At 37.7% G+C, this 27,635-nt stretch overlaps 1 protein-coding gene and 1 long non-coding RNA gene across 5 annotated transcripts in view; one reads left to right on the forward strand and one right to left on the reverse strand.

Annotated features, from left to right (window-relative positions):
* Positions 1 to 27,635, forward strand: part of ZDHHC14 (zDHHC palmitoyltransferase 14) — a 336,782-nt gene that overhangs the window by 148,394 nt on the left and 160,753 nt on the right. The gene's annotated exons all lie outside the window — the stretch shown is intronic.
* On the reverse strand, positions 1,321 to 17,850 carry LOC140527099 (uncharacterized). The gene is made up of 3 exons (XR_011974677.1): positions 17,755 to 17,850; positions 16,839 to 16,982; positions 1,321 to 1,794 (listed from the first exon to the last, which is right to left on the reverse strand). It is a non-coding gene; the product is annotated as an uncharacterized lncRNA (long non-coding RNA).

The following is a 27,635-nucleotide window of genomic DNA, read 5'->3' on the forward strand; positions in this document are numbered from 1 at the left end:
GTCTCCTACAGGAAGTCAACACTCTTAGTCTCTAGTGGGTTTGACATAAAGTTGCTAACAGGAAGGAAACACAGCCTCAAAGTGGAGGTGGGTTAGTCGTTGAAGGGTAGAAGAAATATATGTGGTGTTACCAACCAGGGTAGTGCTACAGGCAAACTGACTAGCAGTGGTATGAAGCAAAAATACTACAGAATAGCCAAAAGCAATTGTGAGTCTCCAGGAAAAAAATCTCTTCACCTCATTTGGACATGTGCTACGTAGGACCTCCTGGTATGGGATCTTTGTAGGAGAATCATATCAAACTCATCTTTCTGGAAGATTACTGTAGGGCTTGTCTTTGAAAACAAAAACAGAGGCACCTGGAATGTTGGGAAGGTTGGGGCCTGCCCTTTCTTTTCAGGAGGTGACCTTGATTCCTTTTTTTTCATTCTTTATTTTAATAGTCAGGATCTCATCAGTTCTGTAAGAGCTGAGCTACTTGCAGAGTATGCTAGTAAATATTTAACAACTGGCTTTCTTAAAAAAATGTACACATTAAACACTTTTAAATTTAATTTTTTATTATTGATGCTTTCTCCTTCATTTCCTTAAGTCTAGACTAGGGATGGGGAATCTGCAGCCTCAAGGCCACAGGTGACCTTCTAGGTCCTTGGGTGTGGTGGCTTTTTAACTAAGTTCAAGTTTTAGGGAACAAATCCTTTTATTAAGGAGATTTGTTCTGTGAAGTTTGGATTTAGTCAAAGGGCTGCACTTGAGGACCTAGAGGACTACATGTGGCCTCAAGGTCACAGGTTCCCCACCCCTGGTTTAGACAATCAACAAGACAATAAAGCAAGCTAGGGCTTTGTAGGATTTGTGCAGGTGTAAATGCACATACTGAAATTTTAATAGCCAACTCTCTAAACGAGTGTCAGTTGGCCCTAGAACACAACATGTGTGATGCTTTCTTCATCTTGATACAACCTCAAGATTTTTTTTCAAGTGAGACCTTGAAACTTTGAATAACTGGGAAGTCCTACATTTGATAGTATGGTCCTGGGTAGGGCAGGAAGGGTGAGATTCATATTGGTGAAACAATCATGCTCAGTGGACAACCAAGAGATCACTGTTTTTTCTCTCTTTGTTTGTTTTGCTATACAAAGAAGGCATCAGACACCCAGAGCTGACACCCCAGAGCTCTGGGTCCATAGCAAAAGGGTCCTTCCTCATGAAACACGGATTAGATAAGCTCTAAAGTGCCTTTCATCTCTAAAGCTGGGAGCAGAGCCCCCGAATTCTTCATCTTAGACACGTGGGCATCTGCCACCTTTCTTCCATAAGCCATCATCTTGCCCTTCAAGAAAATGGATCTTATTAACTTTTTCTACAGTTCTTCATAGGTTTTATTTCTCACTCCCATGCAAAATACAAGTGAAAAAAATCAGGTAAAACAAAAGTCTTTTTCCCCCCTCAAGCAGGAATTTCTGTTAAACTCATTTGAAAATGAGGAAAATTACCCTTCTTCCCCCCATCTCCACCCTCCTCCCCCAATAGCACCCAGGCCAACATTAACAAATCCCTTCACTGTGATGTGCTGGACTTTGCTTTGGAATTTCTGACACAGTGGCAAAAGGGAAACATTTCCAGCCAGCCTCTCCTATTTGACACTGCCTTGACCTCCTCTCTCCAGCTCTCTTCTGCTCCCTCCATCCTTCCAGGCAAATGTTGTCGGCAGGCTTCCCTGGCTCACAGCATCGGGTCATAGTGGGCAGCCAGCAGGGAAAGGTTCATGGCAGGATGAACTTGCTGATGTTCCTGGCAGAATATAGCATGTCATGGCTAAATCTATTCCTTCAAAATCTATCTGTTCAAGGCAGTTTTCAGATGAAGAAACGTAAGCTATCTATAGTCATATGAAAAATCCTCTAAATCACTATCAGTTAGAGAAATGCAAATCAAAACAACTCTGAGGGTACCATATCACACCTATCAGACTGGCTAACATGACAAAATAAGAAATCGTAAATGTTGGAGCTGTGGGAGAGTTGGAACACTAATTCATTGTTGGTGAAACTGTGAACTGATCCAACCATTCTGGAGAGCAATTTGGAATTATGCCCAAAGGATTATGAAACTGAATATCCTTTGACCCACGCTGACTTGGGGGAGGGGAAAGTGGAGGGAGGCAGAGAAAATTTAAAACTTATGACAGTTAATGCTGAAAACTAAAAATAAATTAATTAATTTGTAAAACAAAAAAAGAAAGAAATTAATACTAAAAATATAAAAATAAAACCCAGTGATCCTATAGCTCCTAAAAAAAAAATCTGTTTAGTGTAGTTTTTTCTATTTTATCAAGGAAATATAAAATGAAATTTTTAAAATTTTAATAACTAGGTAGGGAAAAAAAGTTAAGTTGTATGTTGCAAACCTTAAGGTCCCAAATATATTTTATGTGTTAAATATAAAATCTTGAATGCAAAGCTCAATTTAAGTAGTACCAAGCTCAGAACCAATTGGCACTTGACGAAATATAAAGGGATGCTTATAAAATGGCTTGTTATACTGGCTAGGTTTTCCTATCTTCCTGTAGTGCTTAACCGAACAGAACTGTGAGGATCAAATGAAATAAATGCAAAGTGCTTTGCAAACTTTAAAGCCCTTGCTAAATGTCAGTTTTTATTGTGATTATGATTATTTTCTCCACTATTAGTCTAATTCAACATAAACTCCCCAGTTTAGCCTTAGAGTTGTGTATTTACCACAGTTCGCAAATAAAGTGTCCTTAGGCTGATTTTCCATCCACTTAAAATGTGTTCGGAAAACATTGAAAACCCAAGACTTTAAAGTTTGTGCACTAAAAGATAACTAATTTTGTGGGCTGATCAAGGTATGAAAAGACACTTCAAGTTCTAGTGTTTGGAGCATTAGAATCAGTTACACTTGGGGACGTTGTTGAATTACTTCTGGAGAAGTAGAGGAAGAGGTCTTTCATAACCTGTCAGGATCTATCTTAGTTGTTCCATCTATTAAAGGAAAACAATATAAATTGTTTACATTAATTCAACAATTAATAGTGCCTACAGTGTTTAAGGGGACATATGTTTATTACATCCCCAAACATAATTTGGGGACAACATGAATGAGACAAAAATAGTTTTCCTAAAGGAACATAATATAATAAGATGTGGACAGAGATACCACATATTGCTTTAGTTGTGTCCAAAGAGCTGTGTAAATAAAATACTATGGGAGATTGCAAGCAAGATAAGTTACTTCTGGCTGGGGTGATGAGGGAAGGATCAGTGTAGGATAAAACATATAGAGTTGGAAAGGATCTCAGAGGATCTCAAATTTAATCACTCATTTTATAGTTAAGAAAACCGAGGCACAAAGATGCTAAGTGACTTGCCCTGGATCATACAACGTGTTCATGTCTGAGGGGAGATTTGAACCCAGGAATTCCTAATGCCAAATCCAGCACTCTCTCCACTACTCCATTCTGCTTGTTAAGGCTTCATTAGATCTTGAAGGATGAGTAATGTTTACATATTTGAAATGGTATTAAGTAAAGGAAAGGTATAATTAAAGACATGGAGGTGGGATAGTGTAAAGAATAATCCAGAGAATAATGAGTAGTCAAGTTTGGCCAGAGTGTCAATTATGTATAGGGGACTTGTGGGGGATAATACTAGAAAGATGGGTTGAGGTCAGGTTGTGGAAGGCTTTGAGTAAACAGATCAAGGATTCTAGACTTTATTAGTTAGGAAATGGGAAACCCCTGAAGGTTCTCAGGCAGAAAAGAATAGCAATTGTATGGGTGCTTTAGGGAGATTAGTATGGTCCAGAAACATTCTGAATATTGAGTGACAATAGCATCAAGCCCTTCAATACCTTCTTGTTGTGTCTTGAATACAAATATGGGTTCATAAATTATTCTGAACTTAACCAAATGGTATTCTAGAAATATAAAGTACATTGTTGGCTAGTTCCTTTCCTGATGAGTGTTTGTTGTGATTATTTTTGCTAGAAATAACTAAACATTTAGAAAATTCCAATTTTAGGACAGCTAGGTGGCACAGCGGATAGAGCATTGGCTCTAGAGTCAGGAGGACCTGAATTCAAATCCAACCTCAGGTACTTCCTAGCTGTGTGACCCTGGGCAAGTCATTTAATTTAGGAGTGAGACAGGTGAGGAAATTTTTCTACTCTGACTTGGGCATTCTTCGGTCTCCTTTTTCATAATTGTCATCATACATGTTTCCGCCCCCAGGTTGCAGAATCAGATCCTTTACTGTTTCATATTTTCCCTTCTTAATTATCCTATCTGTGAATACAGGGCTAAACCAAATATTTAGGAAATAAGGCACTAAGATGAATGAGAATGAGTAGATGTGAAGGAAATATCTGCAGAATGACTTGGAGTTATGCATTGTGCTGTTGGGGTCTAGTTGGAAAGGTAACAGATGCTTTTGGGGAAGGGGGCAGTAAGTAACACGATGAAAATTGAGGAACACTACTTTGTCAGCCTTGAATAGATTGAGATTAATGGAGAATAGATACAAGAGACCATCTATGAGAATGTTACATTTTTCTCAGTGAAATATAATGGACTTGTAGATAGAGGAGATGCATCTGAAAGACATTATAGAGAAAAGACAGGCAAAACTCAGATTTTGGAATGGGGAAGAGTTGAAAATTACTCCTAGATTTTGAATCTGTTGATCCCAAGATTTTGAGATTTGCTTCCTGTTTCTGAGAATGATGGCAATAATGCAGAAACTGAATAGAAGGCTACCTGTTTAGAGAATGTGATGAGTTTACATTCTGATCATTTTCAGTTTTAGGTCTTGATGTCATGCCTAAGTGGGGCTGTCCTATAGGTAGAGATATAGTAGTAGGGTAAGAGATCATGACTAGAAATATAGATTGATAATTATTGAGAATGTGAGGTGGAACGATGAGAATCATTCATCAACAAGTTGTTAGTGGTTTAATGCTATATGTGACACTAGTGCTAGGCATTATGGGAGGCACAAAGGAAGTATAAGCCATGGTCCTTTATCCTCAAGGCCCTGCAAAGTACAGATGGTTACAATGTGAAGCAATTAAAGAACAATTAAGTGCTAAAGAGAGTCCTGGGCCTATTTGAATAGCTAGCTTCTAGTTCCATCCTAGTTCCATTCTAGTTCCACAGCATCCACTCCAATTACAATCTTTGTTACTGAGTACTGCTCCATCCAAAGCACTGAACTAGGCTCTGGGAATCTAACATAGAACAAGTTTTGCTCTCAAAAACTTATAAATCTAATTAAACAGCTTTAGTCAAGTCATTTCATTTCTTTGCATTTTACCTCCCTTCTCTTTAAATTCCACTTTACCCTGCTTTCATGACACAATTGTGAGGATCAAATGAACTGTTTGTGAAAATGCATCAGAAATTATGGTGTGATCTATAAGTCTAAGATATGATTATTGAAGAATTCTGGAGGCCAGGGGAAGGGGAGATCAGTGTAGGCTGGAGTCATTAGAGAAGTTTTTAGTGAGGAGGTAGAAATTGCATTAAGTCTTCAAGAATGGGTAGAAGTTAGGTTAGTAGAGGCAATAAGGAAAATCATTCCAGGGACATAAGGAATGGTGATATGAGTGAAGGTCAGAAATTGGGAAGAAATGAATGGAATTTGGAGAATGGAGAGAAGATCCATTTAACTGGAGGAAAGCTTATGTGTGTTGTACATAGGTAGATACTTAGAAAATATTTATTGAATTGAATTATTGAGGAGTAATTTGGGGGATGAGTTGTAAAGTTCTGTGAAAGTAAAGCAAATGAATTTGGACTTGTATTTACCAAGTGCTAGGAATTGTAGAAGTGATAATAAGTCATTGATTAGGGGCATGGGGAAGAGCAGGATCAAAGTAGCACTTAGAGATAAGGGGAGGAACTAAGAAACAGAAATGAGTAGGAAAAATAAGACTCGGGCAGCTAGGTAGTACAGAGGATAGAAGATTGAGCTTGGAATCAGAAAGATCTGAGTTCAAATCTGGCCTCAGACACTAGCTGTATGACTCTGGGCAAGTCACTGTTTCTTAGTTCTTCATCTGTAAAAATGGGGACACACTGGAGAAGGAAATGGCAAATACTCCAGTATCTTTGCAAAGAAATGCAGAGTTGGATACGACTGAACAATTGAACAATATTTATAAGATTTATAAAATCCAAATTAAGGAAGATGTAGGTAGATCTAAAGGTGAAGAAAAGATGGAGGAATTTATAGAGGAAATTTGAAAATAGTGAAGCAATTAGTTACACCTTAGCACCTTAACAACTATTTGCCATCATGACTAGGGAGAGAAATGTCAATTTCTACAAATGTTACAACACTAGAACCATTTCCAAGTTTCTCTTAAAATGTTTTTTTTTTCTTCCACATAATCATACTTATTTAGGATTTACAATGACACATATGAGTAAATACAGTAGAAGAGATTTCTGTGCCAAAGAAGACTGGCCAGATTTCACATTGAATGGCATTTTTCAGTTAAGGCTAACTTTGACTTGTATCCATATTTAATTTCCATTGAGATCAATGGATCTTAAATATATGTAACTCTTAATCTCTGATACACATTTGGTCCTGGAAGCTTAACATTAATTTGGTTCTTGGGCGTTAGTAACAGTAAGGCAAGGGGAAGTGAGCTTGAGGATATTTTTTCTAGTAGTTAGAAGTTGTGTTTAGTTGTTAAAACTTAGAGAATACTAAAGAAGAAGACATCCTGCCCAATTCTCAATTCTTTTGTACTTCCAGCTTATAATAATTTTTCATGAATGAACTTTTATAATGAACTTCTATTGGGGATTATTCTTTAAGGCTAAGTATGCCTCAGAGAATCCCAGAATCTCAGAGATGGAAAGGACTTTAGAGATTTTAAGGGCAGGGATTCTTCACCTGCCCCAAGGGTTAGTGAACTTGGATGAGAAAAATTACATCTTTTTTTTCGATAATATATAAGTAGTGGTGCATCTTCTTCAATAACTTAAAAAGGTTAAAGGTTTTTCATACTCCATGACTCACACACACAAAAGATAAGAATCCTTGATCTAGTCCAACTTATACCTGAGTAAGAATCCCTTCTACAAGATACCCAATAAATGGCCAGTCACCCATTCCGCCTTTGAAGATCTTTAGTGAAGATATCTCCTGAGGCACCCCATTGGTCGTTTCAATAGCTCTAATGGTTAGGAAGTTTTTTCTTATTACATCAAACCAAAATTCATTTCTCTGTAGCTTCTGCCAACAGAACAAACTAAGTCTCATCCCTTTTTCTACATGGTGGCCCTCATATACTTGGAGGTAGCCATCATATTTTCCCTAAATCTTCTTTTCTTGAGGCTAAGCATTCCAAGTTCCTTCAACTAATGCTCATATGGGATGTTTGAGGTCCATCATTCTGGTTTTCTTTTTTTTTGGACTTGGTAGCTTATCATTCCTGTTTCTAAATTGTGGCATCTGAGACTGAACACAGACTCTAGGCCAGGGCAGGGTTCGCCAAGGTTACTACCTTCCTTGTTCTGGACATCATGCTTCATTTATTTAACCTTGGGTTGCATTAGCATTTTTAAAAGTCATGACATGCAGGTGATTCTTTGAGTTGGCTGTCCCTCTAAGAAAATTTTCATACAAAATTTTGTCTAATGACACCTCACCCATTCTCTACCTATGAATTATTGGGGGGTTTATTAAGCCAAAGTATAACTGAACATTATCACTATTAAATTTCATCTTATTAGATCTGGCTTATCATTCTAGCATGTTGGGTTCTTTTTGGATCCTTACTCTCTTGTACCATGTGCCAGCTTTTCCTCTGAGCTATATACCATCTGTAAACTTGATAAATCTGCCACCCCGTGCCTTCACCCAAGTCATTGATAAAAATGTTGAACAACATAGGGCCAAAGGAAATGTTTTTCTAGTTTTCCCAGTATCTAATAGGTACACACCCCTCAGCTATAGAGATATTTGGTATAAGGGAATCTGTGTTGGATCCTGTTCAAGGCAACTTAGCTACTGTTCATTCTAAGGTGGCACACTTTCTGAGGCACTACAGGAAGCCTCCAGTGTTACATTTATAGGTGCTATTTTTTACTCCTTGGATCATCTTGAGCAGCTGAGCAGCCAACCACCTGCTTACAATTATACCACGGAATATGTCATCTGGGAATTTGTTTGCATTTCTTAGTCTGCATTTAGGAGACCAACAGGGCTAGATTGATAGGGGAGGAATTCATATTATAAGGACCCCTTCAGTAGACCACTAAGAAGAAATTGATCTAGGAGCAGATTTGTCTGCTTTCTCCAAAGTCAAGATTAGCCATGGACAGAGCAGACAACTGAATTCCACTTGGAAAGCGTGAAGGTCCCAAATGTAAATTTTGCCCACAGACAGTAAAATTACCTTTCTGTGAAGCTTAAGAACTCTAAAGGAAAGAAATGGCTTTCAAAACTCAAAATGTGAAACTAAAATTCTAAATGTTTTTAAGTCCTTTGGTAAAGATTAGAATCAAGATGTGGCTGCTTTGTTTCACCTTTATCAGACCTTTCTTTGGCAACCTTACCAACCCACAAGCAGATAGTCTCTCATTTAAAAAAAAAAAAGAAAATAAATCGCCATTTCCAGGAAAAAGAGCTTCAGTATCCTAGGTTCGTTACTGAGTTCATTATTTAGCATGATTGGAAATATGGGCTCAGTTTTCATCATTCGTTAAACTCTGTGGTAATTCTAGTTCATGATTAGGATGTTAAATTGTGAAAAGGATACACACACACATGTACACACATATGTATACATATATACATACATACATACACAGAGCAAATGATTTGGATTTTTGCTGTTCAATTTTGGCACTTTGAAATTATCTTTTTCGAGTAGGAACAGTTCTCAGTGTTGACTGAACATACTTTTGGATTTCCTGTTACCTCCCCTTTTATTCTTGTGTTTTTCCTTCCTTCCTTCAAGTCTGTTGATATAACCTTCCCCTCTCTTCCTACTCCTCACCCACCATCCCACATTTGGCATACCTGTGTTGATTTCCAATATTAAGTAGGCTTTGATGTTGCCTAGGAAACCAGAGTAATAATGTGTAAATTCCAAGATCAAGATAAAAGCAACAAAATACTCCAGTATCTATTTATTGGTTGTTTTTTTTTTTTTTAATAAAAGAACACATCCCTGAAGACCTGGCCAAGATAAGTCTGTTGGAGCTCTGGAGACTTTTCCCTTTGCTTCTAAGACACAGCATGTAATAAGATGTTTCTTTGAAGGGAGGGAAAAAAAAGAAAAACACATTTCCAAATGGACATGACGTATGGCATTTCTGAGCATCTAAATTTCAACTTTGATGCTAAAACTTATATCTTGTTTTTTCACTGTTACAGGTATAGGTACAAAATTGGTAAGAGCAGAATTCCAGTTTCCATAACTCACATGATTTTTATTTCATTTTGGAAGAAATAGGGCAGAATCACACATAGTATTTGGTTTCCTCTACTTGGGGATCAGATTCAGCATTTTACTAGAGCATGGATGGACTCTGAGAAGGAGGAGATTACAGGTTGCTTCATTAGGAGTCTGATTTTTTCAGTAGGATCAGTTGTCATCAAATGACTTAGATTGCTAAGATTCTCTTGCTCTTTTTTTTTAATATTGATTTTTTTCCCCTCAGAATGTTTTTTTTTTTTTTTAAGGCACTTGGGTTAAGTGATTTGCCCAGAGTCACCCAGCTAGTAAGCATCTGAGGCCAGATTTGAACTCAGGTCCTCCTGACTCCAGAGCTAGAGCTGTATTCACTGTGCCACCTAGCTGCCTCCTTACTGTTTTTTTTTTTTAAAGAAAATGTTTTAATGGTCTGTTTTACTTTCAAAAGAAAAAATATTTCAGGCATGTTTATGGAAAAAAGACAGCTTTGTAGGGTTGAAATCACAAAGGGGAAAGGAGTTGGGAAGTGACTTCTTAACCAAAACTTATCTGAAATATTCACTAAAAAATTCACACAACTTATCATATATGTTTTCTAATGAACTTGTGTAATATTTTCTGTTTTAGTGACCTGTGTTTGTGTCCCATCCCCAACTTGAATGTGAGTCCTATGAGGCAGGAACTGTATCGTGTCTAGTCTTTGCACACACTTCTACAAATGTAGATTCTTAATAAATATTTGACTAAATGAAAACACACACACCAGCAGCCACAGCATATAAACAAAGGGACAATACACTGTGGTACCAAGTGGTATATGCTGTCCAGCTGCAGAGACAATGTAGAATAAGAGTGATCATGGAATCAGAGGTTTTCAGAAATGAGAGAGACCTTAAAGATCATCTAATTTAACTCCCCCATTTTACAGATATGGCAACCAAAGCCCAGAGAGTGTGTCTGGCTTATCCAGTCATATAAACCCAGATCTTGTCCTCCCATCACAGTGTTTTTCCATACTACCATAGTGATTCCTCCACTAATTTCCATTGCTTGGCAGTGATAAAATTTAGGGAAGGCCTTTTCAGGTAGATGCCTTGGTCTAGATTAAATGAATAATTTACCCATTTTGAGTGATTGTGTGAAGGAACGATCACCTTTTCTTCTGGCAATGTAATTTTTTTGTTCAGCTATTGGAAAAATCTTATCTTCTGCCAGATCACCTCTTATTATGCACTGTTTCTCAAAATCATCAGCCCATGGGAACCCCTACTTTACCCACAAACATCCTGTGGTAGTGGCTAGATCTCCACAGGGTGATCTTCAATCCAGAGAACTTCTACTATGTGGGTGGGCAGATATGGGGGAGGGAGAAAGTAAGGGGGGAGGGGGGGAGAAAGAGAGAGAGAGAGAATGAGAATATATTTAGAGTTTCTAGGAACAACAAAGTTCATAGCTTATTTGGGGAAATGCCTCCGTGTTATAACTCAGTAATCATCATTTCTTTCTGGGTCTTTTTTCTGGCCTTAGGTAATCAGTCAGTCAGTCATTGTGCACTGATTAAGACTTGATAGATGCTAAGTTTTGGCATTACAAAGACAAAATCAAAATGTCCCCTATGCTTAAGGAACTTGCTGTCTCATAAGTGAGACAAGAAGTACATATATAGGTATATTACAACTTATAAACAGACGCAAGACATACTTGAGAAGCAAGATTTGGAGTTATTGAGATAGATTCTTTACGGAAAAAAAAGATAGAATCTAGTAAACACGAATGTATAGCCAGCCTGTTTGGGGGGTGGGTGGAAGCAACATGCTTACTGCCAGGAAAAAGAATGACTGTCTAATCTTTCAGGGTTTTTTGAAGAGCTAAATAAATACGTGGACAAAAGGGAACCAGTAGATGTCATCTCTTTAGATTTTCAAAAAGATCTTGACAAAGATTCCACATCAAAAGCCATTAAAAAAAACATTGTTGCCATGGAATTTTCATGTGTGTATAAACACTAGAATTTAAATAGTACAAGAGTTAAAGAGGAATGTAAGAAATGTCAGTATATGATTTGTGTGATGATGACTAGGGGTGGGAAGGGGAAGGAGGAAATGAAGATAAAGCAGAGAGGACTATAATTCACAAAGCTCCCCATCCTGGGGCCCCCTCCATTCACACCATGCAAATATTCACAGCATAAGTCCACAAGGGGGTCTTCAAATATGTTGATGGTTATTTTGGGTTATTTTTACTCCCCCTCCCCCCCCAAAAAAGAATGATTCAAACTTTTCAGTGCAGTTCTAGGGTCAATGGCATGGTTTTGAGTGCTTCTTTCTGAGACAAAAAAAAAAAGTATCCAAAGGAAAAACAGGACATCTCTCCAAATTTTGCTAAACAGCTATTTTAAAGAAACTTTGGCTCTACAGATGGTATCTCATTTTCCATTTGTTGTGGACAACACATTACTTTTATGTAGGTCAAATTTATGATGGAATTCCATTTTTATCATGTAAAAAATGTACATTGGAGTCCTTTGCCTCATTAATGATTATGACTATAATTATGCCCAGTTTATGGGATCAAGAATGTAATTTGATTATCCTGGCTACTCTTTCACACACTTTACATTCAAACCAGACTAGACTAGTAGCCATTCTCAGATCTCATCCCACCCTTTTCCATTTTTAAACATTTGTGCACTACATCTCCACTCATCCTCAGAACATGTTCCCTCTCATCACTTAAAATCTCTTTCTTCAAGGCTGACCTGAGATGCTAGCTCCTACATGAAGCTGGCCCTAATTCCTCCCTTACCACTTGACTTTGGATTTCTTGTTCACCCTATTACATACTGCCTTGTAGCAATTTGTGTACATATTGCATCCATTCCCTGCCCACTCCCACCTCATCTAATTTTAAATTCCTCAAAGACAACTAATATGAGTTTATTTTTTGTTTTTGCGTACCCAACACCTTATATAAGAGGTCCACAGTAAATACTTAATAACTATTTCTTGAATATAATTGAATAAAGACATACAGTTTGCGTTTATGACATATATTGGTTTTATCTGTGTTTGAGTGGTGGATAGATGAGTTCAAATCTGGCCTCATATATTCACTAGCTGAATGACTATTCAAGTCACTTAAATTCTCCCTGCCTCAGTTTCTATAGCTGTAAAACAGATACAATTGTACCTACCTCCCAGGGTTGTTGCAAGGATAAAATGAGATTATGTTTACAAACCTTAAAGTGGTATGTAAATGTTAGTTTTTATTTTTATTTTATGTTTAGGATCAGAAAAAAAAAAACATGTGCCCTCTAGAAAGGGTGAAAGGGATAACATTATTGAAAATTCAGCCCAGACTTCTAAGCTTTTCTTTAGAGGACCAGAGTTCAGGTGAAAAAAAAATCTGTAACATAAATGAAGAAAATGCCTCACATGATTATTTCCTGAAATTTGTTCTTCTTTACTTTTTCCTGGCTATTTTTCAAGACTAGCTCACTGGACCAAGGTCTTTTATCTAAGAAAGAATAAGATTCTCTCATACCTTAGCCTTCTAATGTCATTTTTCATCTGATGAATTATCCATCTGCACTATGCGTAGCCAGCTGATCTTGGAGCGTTTCCTAGGTTGATCACCATCTTGGTTCTATTATCAAATAATTATTTTTCAGAAATCCTCAAAGAAAAAAACGGATCCTCCACAGATACTACTAGTGTTCCTATTCCTACTTTCATTTAACTGTGCAGATTTTTGTAGGATTCCCTATCCTATCCCTCCAAAAACAGTCAATAAATATTTATTGAAAGTTTTTGACTAGGTACTCTGCTAGCCATAGGGGTTATAAAGGAGTACACATGAGAGTATCTATTGTTCACTACAATACATATATTCCTGAAAACATCATTCACATATGTGTGTATATGTATGTATTAAATGTATACACATACGTGTATATATGTATATATTAAATGTACATTCACATGCATGCATATACACAATGTATAGGGCAGCTAGATGGTACAGTGGATAGAGTGCCATATCTGAAGTCAGAAAGACTCAACTTCATGAGTTCAAATCTGGCCTCAGACACTTACTAGCTGTGGGACACAGGGCAAGTCCCTAAACCCTGTTTGTCTCAGTTCTTTTTCTATAAAATGAGCTGGAGAAGGAAATGGCAAACTACTCTAGTATTTCTGCCAAGAAAACCCCAATGGGGTCATAGAGATTTGGACATGACTGAAAAACAACAACATATGACATGTAATATATCATATATAGCATATGAATATATACATATATATACATATACATGAAGAATCATTTTTTAATAATAAAATGATTACTATAAGGTCAGGCATTATGTTCCTACCCAAGGACTTGGTGTCAATTTTTTTTTAAATTAGACTTGATTTAAGTGATCAAAGATTCTCTTAGGAAATTACTTCCTCTACCAGTGCGAATCTGGGCAGCTTCTCTGCCAAAGTCTAGCACTCTATCCACTGTACTATCTAGCTGCCTCTATTCCACCAAGTTTCCCTTGAAAGAGTAGTTTTTTGTATCATCATTTCCACCCTTGAGTGCTTGGTGTTCAACTGATGAAAAATCCCTTAATTGTCCTCCAAACCCCAGTAACGTTTCTTTTAAAACATGGTGTGCAGACTTGAGCCTAAGGTCAGTGTTTTAAGCTATCATCTCAATCATCTAACCTGTGCTGACTACAATGGAATTATTTCTTCATGTTTATGGAAACAGTGTGGTATTTGCTATTTAAACAGCTCTATCCTGCTGACTCAAGAGATCCTGGTTGTTACTGATGGCAAATAAGATACTGAAAAGTCTTTGTTACGGATAAGGGTCATGCGAGGTGGAGCCTCAGTTTCCTCCTCATAAAATGACTAGGTACCCTCTAAGAACTCTTCTGGTTCTAAAGTCCTGTGATTCTATGAAATTAGAAGACAGATGCAGTTTGTAAAGAACAGCCTACAGTCCTAATATGCATGGACTTCAGTTCCTCAGTAGATCCATGATCTCATCAGTTGAATCATCTCTGCTAGCACAGATTGCTTTTGCATCCCCTAAGTACTCATCCTATAAACTGTGGGCAGCTAGGTGACTCAGTGTAGGATGGACAGGTGTGGATGGGCTGTGATCTCTGTTGTTGGAGGTAACTCCAAAATAGCTGAAATAACAAATACATTTGAATATGTGTGTGTGTGTATAAAATACAATCTATATGTATGTTTATGTAAAGGTGGATATAGTTTGTATAGATGTGTTTGCATGTTGTCTTCCCCCATTACATAGCAAGCTCTTTGTGGGCAGCGATTGTGTTTTGCCACTTTTTATATCCCCAGAATTTGGCACAGTATCTGTTACATGGTAGGTGCTTAATAAATGTTTATTGACTGATTATTGATTGATTAACTTGTTGGGTTTCCCTTCTACATAAATGTCATGAAATAAATAATTGGTATCTTCATTTATCTTGTTTTTTAGTTGATGATTAGTTGAATTATTTTGAAGAGATTTTGTGATGTTCTGGGCTTGATAAGTTTAGTACAACTTTATATGTAAATTGATGTTTGTATAAGCAGAATATGTTAAGGTTCATGTCATGGAGAAACTTGAAGAAATAAAGGCTTGGGCTAAAAATAGGTGAATGTATTCTCAAAGTCATCAGATAGATATTCTAAATCTTTTCTAAAATGGGTGTCTGGAGGAGCTAAAGATATGGTTTTGAAAGTTATCTGCACTGATACTAAAAGACTTGGGAAATTATCCAAGGAGAGAATATAGGGAAATAAAATAAGAGAGCCAAGGATGGAACTTTGGTAAAAGCCTACAGTTAGAGGGGGAGAAAGAAAGGGGAGCCATCAAATAAGACTGAAAAGAAACTTTTGAAGCAGAAGAATCATGATGATGAGAGGGAGAAAAATTTTAAGAAGGAAGGATATTATATCCCTTCATCTCCTCGAATCCTCAATTTTAAACCCAAGTCTTAATTTGGACTGTTCCTTTTCTCAGTATGGAATGAGATATCTTCAACTCCCATCAAAGACTTTACTTAATGGGATTATTTTTTGCACTAAAGAGATTATGAAAACTTCAGTATATTTCTTACAGGAAAGAGGTCAATAGCAAATGAATTATTGGTATCAATCAAATCAATCTGGTTTTTTTGAAGCAAGCAGTTTTGTTGTATATGTTTCATGATGATCTTTGAGTTCTAATTTGCACATCTTCCAACAAGAAATCTCATCAGATCCATGATAGTGATGTACAAAGCTCTTCTTTCCCATTAAAGGGATTCACATATTCAAGCAAAATACTTGAAATTCAGAGCAGTGTGGGGTAATAGACAGAGATATTGGCTTTGAAGCCAAAGAACATTGGTTCTAATTCCAAATCTGCAACCTATTTAACCTTGGGGAAGTCAATTAACCTCTTTTAGTCTCAATTTTCTTCTTTGTAAAATAAAGGAATTGACAGGTTAAAATAGCTAGAAAAATATAGTGCCTTAAGGTATGTGAAATGCTTTACAAATATCTCATTTTATCCTCACAGCAACTCTGGGAGGTAGGTGTTATTACTCTTGCCATTTTACAAATGAGGAAACTGAGGCAGACAGTTATTCAATTACTTGCCCATTATCATAGCTACTAAGTGCCTGGGAGGAGATTTGAACTCAGATCTTTCTGACTATAGGTCTAGTGCTATACCCACTGTGTCACCTAGCTGCCTTCATGCCTCCATGGCCTCAATAATCTTGTAGTCTTTTCTCTAATACACTGGGGTATGCTGAAGCGACTTAGAACGGACTCAGTTGTTAAAGTGTGATCATTTATACTTTAGATATTGGCAAATGCTTCAAATCGGAGTTTGATTTTTCTGTTTTCTAGACTTAAGAAAATGATAGGAAAATATTAATATTACAAATTAAATTTAAAAGTGTGTCACCTATAACCCTCCTTTCCTGAAATAGTTGTTAAATATTTATCAGCATACCTTTGTATTGAAGTAAAAAAAAAAAAACAACTCTACAAACTTGAAAGCATTTTATAAATATGATAATTATTACTTATAGTTGGTAGTATCAACTTATCTCTTAATCTTACCATCAGGAACAAAATTAAACTCAAAAATGAATACAAATTTCAATTATGTACATTCTGAAGATTTCATATTTATGAATAATTATTAAAACATTACCCCAGAATAAATAGTAAATATATTTATTGATGATGATTATTCAAAATTTATGTATGAACCTATATTTAAAATGCTCAAACAAAACCCATTTATCAGAAATTGGTAGTGACTCAAATAGAAAAGTACATGTAATTAATTTCCTCTACCACTTTGACACGTGTCATTTTTCTCACCATCCATGATGTAGAAGCTTGTCAGTTGATTGAGGAATGTCTTGTGCATCAGAAGTGTCAGAGGAAGCTTGTCTTGTGCTCATTATGACCAGGTGTTATCTGCTTTTGTTTTCCTCATCCCTTTCTAAAGGTACTCGGCCCTCCCTGCCAAACAGAGGAGCAGAGTGCGCTTCATATTCCACCAAGTGCCTATTGAACATCTCCACTTGGCTATCTCATAAACATCTCAAACTGTTTCCAAAAGAGAATTGATTATCTTTTCCCACAAAGAGCTATCTTTCCTCTTAACTTCCCTTTTTTCGTCAGAGCACTACCATTTTTCCAGTAACCCCGCTTTGCTTTCATAGTCATCCAATACTTTTCACTTTGACTCACTCTTCACAGCCAATCACTTGCCAAGTCTTCTTTATTCATCCATCCCCATCTCTCCACGTACACAGCCATCCCCATCTCTCCACGTACACAGCCATCCCCATCTCTCCACTTACACAGCCATCCCCCTAGTTCAGACTCATGAATTCTCACTTGACCTGTTGCTCAGAGGTAGGAAGTGTCAGAGTTGGGATTTGAGCCCCAGGCATCTGACTCCAAAACTGGGATACCTTACATGGTACCATGTGGTGTCTCTTTTTTCAATTAGTGGCAAAAAAACCCCTATGTTAAAACAATCTATTTTGGTGTAGGGTAACCTTTTATATCTTGCATTACTTAATGCTTTCTTAAAAGATATAGGACTTTGATAACCTAGCACAGTATCAAAAGGTTAAGACACCTCAACTCATAGCTTCTCCAGAATCTCACAGTTAATCAGAACTGCTTTTCATACTTAGTAATATAAAACTCACTCGGCTTGCATTGACCAAGGGGTAAAAAAAAAAAATGATTTCATCTAACCCACCACCAAGATTGTACCCACCTGGATGAAAAGAGTAGCTTATGCTAGACCATTCCCCAGCCTCTGGGGCTAGATCTCAGAGGGGACCTGGTGTCATCACCTCTTCACAAATGGAGGTGGACTTTCCTTTTTATCTAGAGGATAATGTTTTTACCTACAGGGTAGATTTAAAAAAAATACTGTTTCTTTGTTCCGGTCCCTGCCTGTGTTATTCATTGAGCCCCAACAGAGTTAACTAAAGCTGAGATGGGCCACAGAGAAAGAAAGGACAAGGGAGGGAACACATGCGTGCTTGCACACTCACTCAGTGGAAAGCTGCCTCTGTGTACATAGAAGGGAGGTGGGGGTTATGGAGGAGCCTTGCTTCCTTGTCGTCACTGGACTGCTTTGCAAGCTTTGTTTGTTTTCCTGGTGTTTTAGGTTCTCTCATGTGTGGGAGGTCTGATAGAACAAAGACCACCCACCTGCAGTTTTTCTCTCTTTCTTGATCATCTTTTTTAATCTCACCACATTCCCCTCCTCTACTGGGAGGACTGCTGTGTTTCAGCATTAAAGAACTAGCCTCTGACAATTTCCCCCTAAGCTCAGTGAATGTATTTGTGCCTCTTTAGATACGCAATGCAGGAGCTCTGGGGAGAATTCTGTTTTCTCGTTGGCCCCAGGACTTGTTCAGAATCATCAATTAATTCATTGCTTCATTCATTCAGCAAATGTTTATTAAACACCTACTTTTAGGCATTGAATTGTTATGAAAACTACTTCACAAATTCCCCTACTGAACTAGAATTCTAAACCCTGGGATCTTGCCCACAATAGTATATTTTCATAGATTTCCCTGCTTCCAGAACCCCCCCAAACTCATACATACACAGATCTCCTTGAAAACAAAGGGTATATCTGTAGAACATATCAACAAATATCAAATACAAATGGTATATTTGGGGAAAATTTTTGATGGATAACCAATATGAAGATAAATCAAAATGGTCTTAGGGGAAAATTAATATAAAAATACGCAAAGCTGCTTTATATATCCAGAGTACAAATGTACATTGTACACGAATAGATGAACAGATAGATATTGGGTGCCCTTAAGCAGTACTTTAGATGGTGCCATAGATAATGAATGAGATTTAGAGTAAGAAAAACCTGAATTCCAATTCTGCCTTGGCTGCACTGACCTTGGAAAAGTCACTTAACTTCTCTGTGATTCAGTTTCCTCATCTGCAAAATGGAGACTAATAAAAACACTTATCTCAGGGTTTGTGAGGATCAAATGAGTTAGTACATGTAAAGCTCTTTGAAAGTTTGTGACAGCACTAAGACTTTCGGGACAGCTTGTATAAATCTTAGCTGTTATCATGATGCCTCAGTATTCTGTGTCGGGTCATTGTGGCCTCAGTAGCTGTGTCAGGTCGTTGCAGCCTCAGCTGTTATATGTGTGATTCACGCTTTGTCCAAGTGTCTCAGAGCACGAACATATACAAAATAGAGAAACAGTGAAAGAGACAACCTATTCCCTCATTTTATCTTTTCCTATCACTTCCAGACTTGCCACCGATCATTGCTAGTAGGCTCAAAGTCCATGCTTTTTGTAAAGAGATCCTTTGAATGGTGGAGGGTGTGAGTTTCCAACATTACATGCCATATCTGTGGTTCAGACTCTTTAGGGAAATTTTGTCCCTTCAAGGACAAAAGTCAGCTGGCATTAAAGAAAGCCCCATCATATGGAAAGATGGAGGGGCAGGGAACGGGTGGGGAGAGTAAGCTGTAAGAAGACCAAAAGGGGTAGGAGTGGATCAGGTTGTAAACATGAACTATAATTGTTATTTGAGATAGATTTTGGAAGCTGAGCAGGGTATCAATGAGTTGAAATGGAAGGGGCATTTTGGAAGAAGGAATGGTATGAACAGAGAGTTCTCAAGTGAGAAAACATGGAATATGTTATATTTGTGAAATAAGTTATCTATTGATATGGATATACACATTCATGTATGTATGCATGTTTATATGTATAAAAATAATAATATCCAGCATTTCTATGTAGCCCATTAAGTACCAGCTAAGTACCATGCTAAGCTCATTACAAATATTATCTCATTTGATCCTTACAACAACCCTGGGAGGTAGCTACTGTTATTATTCCCATTTTACAGAGGAGGAAGCTGAGGTAAACAGAGATTAAATGACTTGCCCAAGATCACACGGCTAGTAAATGTCCTAGACCAGATTTGAACACAGGTCTTCCTGACTCCAAGTCCAGTGCTCTATATACATAAGTATATATACACATATACACATTGTCTCCTCCATTAGAATACAAGCTCTTTGAGGTCAGGGACCCTTTCACCTTTTGTCTTTATGTTCCTAGTGCACTTAGTAAGTCTTTAATAAATGTTTACTGATTATTTGATAAGAAGGAAGCCACACTGTAGAGAGCTAAGGAGTGTGGGCATTATTTAAAAGACATTGATGGCATTTGAGGAGAGTGTCAGGTGTATGTGTATGCATTGGGAAGATAAATCTGGCCGTCATGGGGAGGATGGATGCTCATGGAAACCCTCAGGTGACTGAGATCAGTAAGATCAGAGCACTCCACCTCCATTGATCAGGAGTACTCCCCTCACAGTTGTTATGTGCTCAAATATTATCAGTGTTTCTAATTTTTTTTCTTTTCTATTTGTAAACCAACCAAAACCCAAAGCAAAACAAAACGAAGATCAGATGCTGCGCTGAGTATTTGATGAGTAAGGTCAAAAGAACTAAAATAGGAAATGAAATTAATTTTGCATAAGACAAAATGAAATGGAAAAAACATTTGCTAAATATATCCGATGCCCCTCAATAAACAAGAACAAAGTACTGTCTTTGGACTTGTGAACACTATCTTTGACTCTGACTCTTTTGTACATATAGCACATACCCTGGAACAATTCTTTAAATCTCAGATCCACTGACAGATCAGGTCCTCAAAGGACAGCAACCTCAAAGTAGTAGGAATAACCCTGAGATGCTGGAGGAGGGGAGGTCTTTCTGTTATTATAATTCAAAAACCCCCACCGATGTGCTCTCTCAATGATTATCAGTTGGTGTCAATTAGTCAACCAGAGGGAGGGTGATATTTACTGTAGTGGAATAAGCTAGCATTTATATAATGTTTTGCAGTTTACCAAGCACTTTCCATTTGGTGTACCTTTTGATTCTCAAAACAACTCTGGGAGGTAAGGCACAGAGAGTTTAAATAATTTGCCCAGGGGGTCACTTAATAAGTGTTTAAGGCAGATTTTGAAATCAGGTATTCTGATTCTATGTCCAACCGCCCCCTCCCCCCCAATCTATGACATTCTCATATGAGTACATACAATGTCCAGGAGAAAGTAGAGTCAGGCATAGAACACATGGAGAAAGGGGAGTAAAACAGTTCCTGGAATTCCTTTTCCTGGAGCCTTCAAGATTTCCCCCTTAGATATAATGTACATTTTTCTATTGGACTTCTTCTAGAGCCTTGATTGTGCCTGTCATCATATCTAGTCTGTCCTTGCCTCTTGGTATAGACTGACATTAATGTCCTAGATACTGCTGGGAGGAAATTCAAATTCTCTGTTCTTTTTGATTTTGTAGTTTGGTTTCTCAGCGTCCAGCCATTGTTGGGCTGTGTAAAGCAGGTTTGCAAGGATACACAGAACTTAGCTATTGGAAAACTCTAGCCTGGACTCTACTTTGGAGGTCTCTGACTAGTTACTCTTGTGACCTTTCAAAACTCACAAGATTGTAAACTATTCCTTCCCACATCTTTCCATCTTTTTCACTTAAGGGCAGGAGACTAAATACAAGAGGGGCAGCAAAATGATCTCATCATTGTCACAGCCAAAAGTTGGCTCAAGTGAGGAGAGTATGCCATTGGAGCTACCTCTTTCTCTCCCAACCCAGAAGCTTATTTGCCTCAATCATCCCCAATAAAGAAAGATCCTGATTTGGTTGGTTAATGCCTTTTATGCCATATATACGCATATGCGTACTTAAGTGTTGTCTCAGCAGCTACCCCAAAAGTCTTTTATTCATCCAGAAGAGAGGAGGAAGGAAAATAATCAGATAATACTTGTACATGCTCAAAAGTGGACAGCCAGGCCCCTTCATTCTACATCATCAATCACTTCCAGAATCAAGCCCACCAAACATTTCTATGGGTGCTTGCATCAGGTAGGGCAGAATGGGTTTGCTTATAAGGATTGGGTCTCATTGCCCAATAATACCCCATTACACTACTATGGAGGGAAAAGAGACAAGGAAGGGCCTTGGACTGAGGCTTGGGGGATATTTACAGTTGGCATGTATGACAGAATGAAAAATCCAACAAAGATCTCCCTATCACTGGTGCATTCCCCATCAGAAATAACCTTCTATTTGCTATCTATCTATAGAATTACATTTTTGTTTCCATCAGTTGAATATAAGCTTCTCAAGGGCAAGGACTATTTTGCTTTTTCCTTTGTATCCTTAGCCCCTAGTCCAAAGTTTGGAATGTAATAGGCACTTAATAAATACTTACTGTTTTAGTAACAGAAGTTAAAATGCCCTAAGTCAGCTTTCAAGTCAAACTAATAATCAACTGGGGACCCTTCTTTAGAGAATACATGTCTATAGTTTCCTCAAGGAGATCAGGTGATTAGATTCAGGGGCTACATATGCTATGTATTTCAGTAGACCCCATGCCCAGAACCCTGATGTCCCTATTTCCACATGGGACACAGAAGGGCAGTTTTGGGGATAGCAAGGATTTGCTAAGAGAAAGAGTCAGGAAGATTTTAACTCATTGGCTTGTCAGGGTATGCAGGTTCTTGGGAGGATGACTACGTTATATCATGCTCTTACTGTTAATCTTTTGGCGGGGGGGGGGGGGGACACGTCAATTTGATCTGTATTTCAATTGGAATTGAGAGGATGCTCAAGTGCAAGTTGAATTTGATGACCTCTGCGCTCTCTCCCAGCTCCAATTCTATGAATGAGGAAAGGGAGTAATAATTCCTCTGATTTGGGTGGGTAACCTGCTAAGGGTTAAAATTATCTATCCTTTTGTCACACTAACCTAGTAACCACTGACTTATGTAGCAAATTTACATTGAGAATAATTACAAGGTACTTTACAAATGCTGGTGCTCAGTTTTAAAAGCTAAATTTGGATTCATTTCTTCAAATTCAAAACCATGTAAAATTTAGCAATTGTTAACCTGATATAAGTGGACTTCAACAGCTGATACTGAGAAATTTCCCCCTTTTTATGCATTTATTTGATGTCTAGATAATTTCAAATTTAATTTAAACACCTTAGGCAGTCTAATGCTCAACACCAGTAACTACTGAAAATGTTAATCTCTGGTTAGATTATAATTCCTTAAGAAATGGTCACTTGGAGGTGGGGGAGAGAGGAAGGACAAGCTTGCACTTGGTGACATTTTTTCTTTGAAATTTTATGAAAATAACTTATCTTTTGGTCTCAAATGAAAGTAGCTGTGCTCTATGCAGTTATGGAGACTTAAAACTGCCTTTCTTTTTGAAGCACTCATTATCTGAAGAGACCACATTGGCACCAGAGTTAACAAAGGTCTAATTCTAGAGGACAGATTCTTAGAATTTTTAATAAAATTCATATACTAAAAAAAAATGCTATCCCTGCTTGCTGAGTAATGTGTGCATTGTACTTTGCAAAAACAGAAAACTCTAATAGCAATTAGAGTTGAGAGGTAAATTGTGAAGTTTTAAAGACAGGATCAAGTATCAGGATAAAGAATGAATGAATAAATAAATGCCCTTCTCCCTAAAATTGGAGACTTGGGGCAGCTAGATGACACGTGCTTTAGAGCACCGACCCTGGAGTCTAGAGGGCCTGAATTTTGGATCTGGCCTCAGATACTTGCTCTGTGACCCTGGGTAAGTCATTTCTGCCTGATTGCCTTCCCTACCCCCAGTCCCAGCCCCCTCCAAAATCTTGGAGACTTCAAAAGTGTTAGAATTGTTTAGTTACTCAAAATTTTAAGGGGAAGTAGAAGGGGGAGGGCCAAGCATTTATTATATTCTAGGCATTGTGCTAAACATCGTTGTTACAAAAAAAGACAAAAATACCATCGTTACACTCAAGGAGCTCGCATTTCAATGACAGAGAACACAGAGATAACTATGTACATATATATATATATATATATATATATATATATATATATATATATATATATAGTAGAAGTGAACGGAATTCTCAGAGGGAAGGCAATAGTAGAGTATGGGAAAAGGCAGAGAGGTAGGAAAGGCATCATGCTTCAGAAGAAGGTAGGATTTGAGCTGATTCTTAAATGAAAGAAGGTAGGGAAGCCAGGGAAGTACAGAGGAAGGGGAGCATTCCAGGCATGAGGGAAAACCAGCAAAAAGATGCATAGCTGGGAGATGGCATGTCTGGTGGGAGCAGCAGCATGAAAAGGCCAGTGTAACTGGGTCTTGGAGTAGGTAGAGAGGAGTCAAGTATAAAAAGATGGAAAAGACAGGAAATAACCAGATTATTAAAAGGCTTCAAAAGTAGTATAATCATCTTCCTCCTTCAGTGGACCTGTTTGTCTAATCCTCCAGCTAAGTTGTTAATTTTTTAAATACCTCCTTGGTTCTCACCTGTGTTTGATCATTTATTTTGTCTTTCAGTTTTGGTACCATAAATAATACTGACATATTTTATAATTATATAGTGCTTTAAGATTACAAAGCTTCATGTATTATCATTTGATACAACAAGCCTGTAAGGCAGGTAGTCTAAGTGTTATTATCCCCATTAAAAAAATAATTTTTAAAAATTTTTAGTTTTCGACCTTCACTTTTCTCCACCTTCATCCTCTTCCCCCTCCCCAAGAGAGCATGCAGTCTGATATAGGTTCTACATATACATTCTTATTAAACATATTTTCACATTAGTCATGTTGTGCGGAATTAGAATGAATGGGAGGAACCATGAGAAATAAAAAGCAAACAAAAAAGAGAGCAAATAGTCTACTTCGATCTGTATTCAGATTCCATAGTTCTTTCTCTGGATGTGGATGGCATTTTCCATCACGAGTCTTTTGGAGTTGTTTTAGGTCTTTGCATTGCTGAGAAGAGCTAAGTCTATCAAAATCAGTCCTCACACAGTGTAACTGTTACTGTGTACAGTGTTCTCCTGGTTGTGCTCACTTCACTCAGCATCAGTTCATGTAAGTCTTTCCAGGTTTTTCTGAAGTTCACCTATTCATCATTTCTTATACCACAATAGTATTCCATTACATTCATATACCACAACTTGTTCAACCATTCCCCAGTTGATGGACGTACCCTCAATTTCCAGTTCTTGGCCTCCCCAAAAAGAGATGCTATAAATATTTTTGTACATATGAGTCCTTTTCCTATTTTTATTCTCTTTGAGATACAACCCTAGAAGCGATATTGCTGGGTCAAAAGGTATGCACATTTTTGTAGCCCTTTGGGCATAGTTCCAAATTGCTCTCCAGAATGGTTGGATCAGCTTACAGCTCCACTGCATTAGTGTTCCAACTCTCCCACATCTTCTCCAATTTTTATCATCTTCCTCTTTTGTCATGTTAGTCAATCTGATAGGTGTGATGTGGTAGCTAGGTGTTGTTTTGATTTGCATTTCTCTAATCAATAGTGATCATTATCCCTATTTTCCAAATAATAATAACAAATGTAATCATAGTACTAATAGTTTGCATTTATATAGAGTTTTAGGGTTTATAGCTTTCTAGGTACCTGTAGCATGTCAGGCAGAGAAGTAGACTGTAGATTCAGGAACCTTGGATTTGAGAGGTCTGTACAGATTCTACCACTAACTGTAACTTTAGGTCAGTCACTTCACTGGGTAGCAAAAATTAATTTGCTGGAAATTCTGCACTGAAAATTTTCTTGGCAATCTTTCTTCCTAGGTGAGATGTGAAATGATCAGTCACATATTCAGTAACTGCTCTTAGATGGTTCTCTGTTTGGTTGGGGTAGCTAGGTGGTTCAGTGTATAGATCATTGGTCCTGGAGTTAGGATGACCTGAGTTCCAGCCTCAGACATTGTTCTAGCTATGTGACCCTGAATAAGTCACTTAACCCTATTTACTTCAGTTTTCTCATCTGTAAAATGAGTTAGAGAAGGAAATACCAAACCACTCCAGTGTCTTGGTCAAGAAAATCCCTAATGGGGTCCCAAAGAGTCAGTCACAACTGAAATGACTGAGCAAGAATAACAACTGCTTTGTTGACCTCAGGAAGTTTCACAAGTACTAAAATTATGATAGCCACAGGTCTGGGCAGTAATTATTACCATTGTAAGCAACGTGTTATACTAGAAAGAGTTCTGGATTTGGAGTCAAAAGATGTAGGTTCAGATCTTCCCTGTGCCACTTACTACCTCTGTGACTTTGGGCAAGTTACTTTGCCACCACGTTCCTCAGTTTCCCCATTGGTTATATGAGAAGTCTATATTAAATAGCCTTTGAATCCCCTTCTAGTTCCAAACCTATGCTATTAAGGAGCTGTCAGTGGTAAAATAAAAGATTGTTCTTTATTTACCCACATGGGTGACTAGCATAGCCTATTTCTCTATGCATTACCTTAGGAAGATGGCACTGTACCACCTAGCTGCCCTGGGGAAACACTGTATGTATAAAAGGAACTTGAATAAAGTGCTAGAGGGTCACCCCTATAATTTGTGAATTACATAAATTCTGTAGCCCAGAATCAGACACAGATCTGAGTACTTCTTGTTTCTTTTTCCTCCTCTCCTCTGTCTCTTAGAGTCGGGCAGCTAGGTGGTGCAGTGGATAGAACACCAGCACAGGAGTCAGGAGGACCTGAGTTCAAATCTCACCTCAGACACTTTACACTCACTAGCTGTGCGACCTTAGGCAAGTCACTTAACCCCAGCTGCCTCATCCTGGGTCATCTCCAGTCATCCTGATGAATATCAGGTCCCTGGATTCAGATGGCTGTGGAGGAGAAGTGAGGCTGGTGACCTACACAGCCCTCCCTCACTCAAAACAAATGTCAAGTGCAAAGCATGTCATTATTTCTCTGATGGCTTGGTGCTCTTCGGCAGTGAAGGACGAACACACACTAATTATCCATTCCCTGATGAGTAATTTAAATCCCATTGAACTAGCTCATAATATCTAGATAAAAAACATTGCTATTCTGAAAAGCACTGTGGAAAAAAATCTACACCTGCTTTTTTTTTTTAAACCCCCCAAAAACAACCTTCTCAATAGATTCTCAAGCCTTTTATTCAATTCCCCAGACTGTCAAATGCTGTAGCTATTGTTACTATGGAAAAATAGCTAAAATTATAAAAAAAAATTTCATGGCAGTAAAAATTTCCAGAAGTTTCATCAGGACAGCCAGATTTGCCATCCACTGCTCATACTTATGCTGATGATCTGTAAACAAACAAAGTTTTCCCCAGATATTCCCCTATCACATCTCATAAGACTGTTCCCGAGGTATCTCCCAGAACCATTGTTCACTCTTTTGCTTCTTGATTTTTTTTTCCCCCAAATAATATAGCAGTCAGTTTCACCATTAGCAATCCTCAGGAATTTTTCTGTGAGGGTTAAAGTGAACTGAAAAGATTTTTATCTCAGAAATGTTCTGGGTTTTTGTTGTTTTCCTCCCCAATCCCAAGTAAGGAAGAAAGCAATATGAAATTTGTAGCAACAGAAGAAAATAGTTTGAGAAATATAATTAGATTTGGGTAAGAGGGTGGAGGAAATGTTAGGGTGGTGATTTGGGCAATAATCCCTGGTATTTGCTTACGAGCTTTTTTTCTAAGGAGTTTGAGCTTTAATTCAACAAACTTTTATGAAGTACCTACTATATGCGTGATCATGCTT

This window comes from Notamacropus eugenii, chromosome 2, assembly GCF_028372415.1.
Source record: "Notamacropus eugenii isolate mMacEug1 chromosome 2, mMacEug1.pri_v2, whole genome shotgun sequence".
NCBI lineage: Eukaryota > Metazoa > Chordata > Mammalia > Diprotodontia > Macropodidae > Notamacropus > Notamacropus eugenii.